The 6,000-nt window shown below is 43.4% G+C and overlaps 1 protein-coding gene across 2 annotated transcripts in view; it reads left to right on the top strand.

The window, feature by feature from the left end:
- STX8 (syntaxin 8) overlaps positions 1–6,000 on the top strand; it is a 253,870-nt gene that overhangs the window by 40,090 nt on the left and 207,780 nt on the right. The gene's annotated exons all lie outside the window — the stretch shown is intronic.

Genomic DNA, 6,000 nt, shown 5'->3' with positions numbered 1-6,000 from the left:
AGGTCTCCTACTCCTCCGCCATCTTGCTCCAACACCGACTTTTCTGTTTTTATGTTCTACTTGAACTTAAAAATATGTATGTAAGTACATGTATACATACATACATTTTATATGTTACACATGCAGACAAATTTGTATATACGTATATATATGTATACTTGAATATGTGTATATACTTATATGTATAATGTAATATATAGTGAGTGTAATAATACATACACTGTAAGTTTAGAAACACTTGTAAGTATATATACATATAACCATATATGCTTATCTGGGAGTGTACATACATATATACTCTTACATACATACCTATGGATACATACACACACACACAAGAGCTGTGTCCTCAACAGACCACAAGATGGAGATGTGAGTCTGCAGAACTAGAGGACAACTTTGCTCAGGCCTTCCCCGTGTGTAGATTTTGAGAAGTCAGGATTTTTCTCCCTTGAAAGTGAGGGGGCAGTGCTCAGCTTGCTTGTGCTGCCCACCTTCAGAAAAGGAGCCATGTCCCCCTTGTGTTCTGTCTTCATCTTCCTCCTCCTTCCCTTCCTCTGTTAACTGCAACCCTGTTTGTCATTGGAAAACTTCCTGGCTCAGATGGTTAAGCGTCTGCCTTTGGCTCAGGTCATGGTCCCGGGGTCCTGGGATCGAGTCCCGCATCGGGCTCCCTGCTCAGCGGGGAGCCTGCTTCTCCCTCTGCTTCTCTCTCTCTCTCTCTCTCTCTCTGTCTCTCATGAATAAATAAATAAAATCTTAAAAAAAAAAAAGAAAACTTCCCCTTTGTGACTGTAGAGCCCTGCCCAGCCTTTCTGCCTGTTCTTGCTTCTCTCTCTCTCTCCTTTGTCTCCCTTCCTCACCTTTAGTTTTTTCTCTTATTTTCTTTTTTTTTTTTTTTTTTTTTTTTGTAAAGATTTTATTTATTTGGGGCGCCTGGGTGGCTCAGTTGGTTAGGCAACTGCCTTCGGCTCAGGTCATGATCCTGGAGTCCCAGGATCGAGTCCCGCATTGGGCTCCCTGCTCAGCGAGGAACCTGCTTCTCCCTCTGGCCCTCCCCCCTCTCATGTGCTCTCTCTCTCTCTCTCTCATTCTCACTCTCTCAAAATAAATAAATCTTTTTAAAAAAAGATTTTATTTATTTGACAGAGAGAGAGAGACAGCGAGAGAAGGAACACAAGTAGGGGGAGTGGGAGAGGGAGAAGCAGGCTTCCAGCTGAGCAGGGAGCCCGATGCAGGGCTCGAACCCAGGACCCCGGGATCATGACCTAAGCCAAAGGCAGACGCTTAACGACTGAGCCACCCAAGTGCCCCTCCATTGCTCTTTCCCCCCGGGGGGGAAAAACTGTGATTCTGGCATTTCTTGATTTTAGTGTTTGTTTCCTACACTTAATTTTAAAAGCAGAGGCATGCATTTAATACCACTTTCTATTAGCTTCACTGAATGTTGTGGGTCTTTATTCTCCTAATATCTTCCCTTCCCTTGATCTCCTTCCCCAAGGAAATGACTCGTCCTTAATTGGATTTGAAACAAATTATCAACACGATACAGGCTCATTATAACAAGTCAAACCATACTGAGGTGTAGCCAAAAATTAATTCTCTCCCTTTCTTTCTCTCCAGTGCCATTATCCTGAAGTAACTAGTGTTAACTGTTTGGACGGTTTCCTTCCCCATGTTTATCTGTGTTTATACAGATAATTGCAAATATATTTACAGCGTTTTCCTTTCTTGTTTTTTTTTTTTTTATGAAAACAGAGTTGTCCTGTACATATTTCTCTGTAATTTACTTTTTCCATTTAAATTTGGACAGTGCTCCAAATCAGTAGATCTAACAAATTCCTTTCAATGGATGCATTATTCCACAATATAAATACGCAGTAATTCATCCAACCACTTGCCATTTGATGGATACTGCGTTGTTTAGCTTTTTGCCATGACAAGTAAATGCAGCAGTCAGGATCTGTGGTGAACGTGGCTTCTATTTCTGTAGGACATGGTCCCCAAAGTGGGTGACTAGAACGAAGGGATGGGTATCCAAGTTCCACAGGCACTGCCAAGTCTGTTCCTGAAAGCCCCAGTGCCTCCCAGTCCCCCCAGCGCCATATGGGGCAGTCCTGTTACAGAACCGATTGGGTGTTGTTGATCTGGTGGGTGAAAAATGGTATCTTGTTTTGAATTGCATCCCTAACCTCTGACATATTTGTGACTTTTGATGGGAAGATAAAAGGATTCCCTACCCCGCGTGTAGTAATTTTAAATCCTAAAAACCACGTGGAAACTGAAAAAGAAAATTCTAGTGTATAAAGAAGCAGGGAGAAGAACCCAAAAATCACCTACATGCACTGTATCATAAGTTACTTATGTTGATTTAAAAAAAAAAAAAAAGGCCTATTTAATACTTTCCACCTTAGGCTTTATATAGGTGAAAATGTGTGAGAAACCGAAAAAAAAATTTTCTGTTTTTTTTCTTTAGATTTTATTTATTTATTTGACAGAGAGAGAGACAGCGAGAGAGGGAACACAAGCAGGGGGAGTGGGAGAGGGAGAAGCAGGCTTCCTGCTGAGCGAGGAGCCCGATGTGGGGCTCGATCCCAGGACCCCGGGATCGTGACCTGAGCCGAAGGCAGACTCTTAACCGACTGAGCCACCCAGGCGCCCCAATTTTCTGGTTTTTTAAAAAGCACTTTCAGATAGTATTTGAGCCTCATAATAGTCTTTGGGGGTAGGAGAGGAGAGAGGAGTGCTGGTTTGCAGATGGGGAGACTGATCCTCAGAGAAGCCATCGTACCCGAGGTGAATATGTGGGAGTGAAAGAAAAGAGCTCAGGTCTCCCTGTCCTTTGCTGTAGGCTTTGTCTCTTGGGCCCCCTCTCTTGATTTTGGTCTCCTTCCATGGTTCCCTTGTAGGGACCCTCATTGGTTCGTTTCTCACTGGCTTCCAGTACTTCGTCTTTCTTCCCGATCCTTGTACGTAACACACAGCGTTCCCTCCATACGTTCAAGCCATGTACTGCAAACTCTGCACTTGTAATTCAGTGGTGGGAACGAAGGGTCCGGTATTACGAAACCTGGGTGTCGATTTTGACTCCATCATTTTTTGTAAAAATGCAGATCATCACCACAACTCTACAAAATATTGTGAAGTCCAGATGAGATAAACGTAGGTGAAGGCATATGTTTATGCTTCTGTGAAGTGCTTTGTAAACGGTGCTAAACACGTGCTGTCACAGCTCTTAGCAGAGGGGAATCCAAGAATGGCATGCCCTTTGGAGAGCCCTTTCTGTCCTGCACCGATTAGAGAATGATGGTACATGAGAGTGGTTATGTAAGTGCTGAGTCGTGTGCTGTGGGCCATACATGGTCTAGAAGATAAGAACAAGGAGAGAGCCCGGTGAGGCAGAGGAAGTTGAGAAGTCCGTGTAAGATAGGAGATTTGACATAGCCATGTAGAGTCGGTAGAATTTGCATATTTTCCCTTACTTGAGTGCTTTCTCGAGCCCTCCTCTTTCTAGACTGATCACGCCCGCACCAGTGTGTATATCGGAGTCCAGCTGGCTGCAGAGATCACCTCAGGGCGCTTAGAGGTTCCTGGGCCCTGTCCCCAAAGGGAAAGTGAAAAGCACAGTTACAAGTGTGGGTGCCCATCTCGAGAATTTGAGTTTTTAGTTGGGAGCTAGATGAATTGATATAATTCAAAACAAGATTGTCGAGATGGAAATGATAACCATGCAGGTGGTTCGTGGCTTTGGCACATCTTGGATGTGTACACATTATTCACTGATACCCTCAGATTGTCTTTTAATGCCAGGTTTGGATTTTTGTACATCAGCTGACAAGTACAAATTTCTACCACTGTTGGTCGTCCTTCTGCCAGCTAAAAATTTCGTTTTATTACACTTGCATCTTTGTCGTGGAACACAATTAAGTGAATATTTTACTGAATTTTATATTTATTTTATAAGATGAGTGAGAACGGAAGCAAATAAGGGGGTGGAAATCGTAGAGTCGAGACAAAGATGGAGATCATTGGTCATGCCGAATGCTTAAATGCAAATTGTTAACCTCAGTTGGGCGCCCATTGGATATATTGTTCGAGTGTCCTTGGTCGTGAAGAACTGGGTGGGAGATGTAGGGCCATTGTTATTGAAGCCCTCCCCCCAATATATAAGCATATTGTTGACTTTGGCTTATTCTGTTCCCAAACATGTTTTCAGGAGTGCTTTGTGTACTCAAGGAAGGAGCTATTTAGAAGTATAATGGCAATTGGGGCGTCCGCTGAGCATTTTGTAGTTGAATTGTAACCACCAACCAGCAGATGGCTCTCAGTCACTGTAAATTTGGCAGAACAGCTAATTCATCTCACTTAGAATTCTTCTGTTTTATATACCACCCCTGCGTCCCCCTCCTCTACTCTTCAGGAAGCCTGACAATCAAACACTTAGGGTAACGACCTGTAGCTTTCGGTTTTATTTTCTTGATTTGGGGCTCCTCGGATGACTCTTTGGAAAAGCACACTGGGATTTCTGAACTATGGTTTGGAGGTCAAAACTTGCCGTGACCCTTTCCAGCCTCCACTGAACTGTCTTGTCAAGTTTGTAACTTAACGTTAAAACTTGTTTTTGGCAATGTGGTCGGCAGTGAGGAAGGAGAAAGTGGGATTGGTTTAGAACTAGAAATATATTTGACTGCAGTAGATTTTAAAGATGCCATGGCAAGAATCTCCTTGGGTGATTATGTAAGAGGATATTTTCCTTGTTTGAGTTCTTATCTGTTCTGGCCTCATACTCATACTCAAAGATGATGTGTTCAACTTCACAAAAACAATAGTTGAGTATTTGCAAAAATCACAGTGTGAGGCCACTTATGGTCCCCAGAGTGTCTGCTCCATTGGGTCAGATATTTGTCTATCTTGTTCACCTCCAAGCCCTGAGATTAGAGCCTGGCACGTAGAAGGCGCTCAGTAAGTACTAGTAGGAAGGATGGCTGGACAGGTGGATGGGAGGCAGAAAAAGATCAGGGCAGAGTCCTGGACCTAGAGAGGCTAGCCATCTAGCAAATAGGGCTGCAAGATAGTAGCAGGAGCAGTTTTACTTTGGGGTCGCTCTTAGGAACTATTTGAAGTTTGAGAAAAGTCTAGAAGGAAATAAAAAATTCCCCTTCGGCTAGGTTGTGTCACTCCCCAAGTCCCCCATGTTTGAAAATCTTTATACCCTGTCTCCAGTTTATTCACCAACACTTGGGAGTTCTCCTGTGATTCACTGTGGGAATTGTCCGTCTCTTGCTGTGTTCCCTCTTGTCATTTCCCTCATCCAGACCCCCTTCACTTTCCGCCTGACTTACACCAGCCTCCTGGCCCACCTCCCTGCCTGCGGCCTCTCCTCAATGTAATCCAGGCCACATATTGTTGCCAGATTTTGCCTCCCAAGAATTTATGTCAAAGAATCTATTTCTGATTGAAATTTGAGCCCCTGTGCATCTTTATATTCATGGAAAGAAACTGCCAAAAAAGAAGTTCGGAGAAAGGAAGTACCCTTTGCATACCGCGGTAGCATTTTCTCATCTTTTCAGACAAGTCTAATGGCAGAGCTTCGCAGACTCAATTCAGTTCACCGACACCCTAGGAATACCTTCTGCAGTCCTATCTGAGCACCACCCTGTGGTCTGTGAATACGCAAATGCTGGTACTTTTTTAGACAAAACAAACATTTTATATAGTCACTTTGACAACTTTTTGAGATACTAAGAACGGCGAAGGAAAACTACCTCTTGGAATTCACTGCTCTTTCAATTCTGTGTTTGGTTGATGAGAACGCCCTTCCCTGTGAGCTCCCAACAAGCTTCAGCCACATTTATCAGCAGAAAAACATGGGTTACCAGCACCGTCCCCCACCCCCAGGTAGTATCATCATAATTTAACGTTCATCATTTGCTTTGGGGGATGAAAAATGAAATATTTTTATATCTTTAGAAGCAGCTGTGAAGCCTTTTGGTATACAAT

The sequence above is a fragment of the Callorhinus ursinus genome, unplaced genomic scaffold (genome assembly GCF_003265705.2).
Source record: "Callorhinus ursinus isolate GAN/ISIS: 27379988/994484 unplaced genomic scaffold, GSC_fseal_2.0 scaffold43, whole genome shotgun sequence".
Lineage (NCBI taxonomy): Eukaryota > Metazoa > Chordata > Mammalia > Carnivora > Otariidae > Callorhinus > Callorhinus ursinus.
This window is presented reverse-complemented; position numbering and strand designations above follow the sequence as displayed.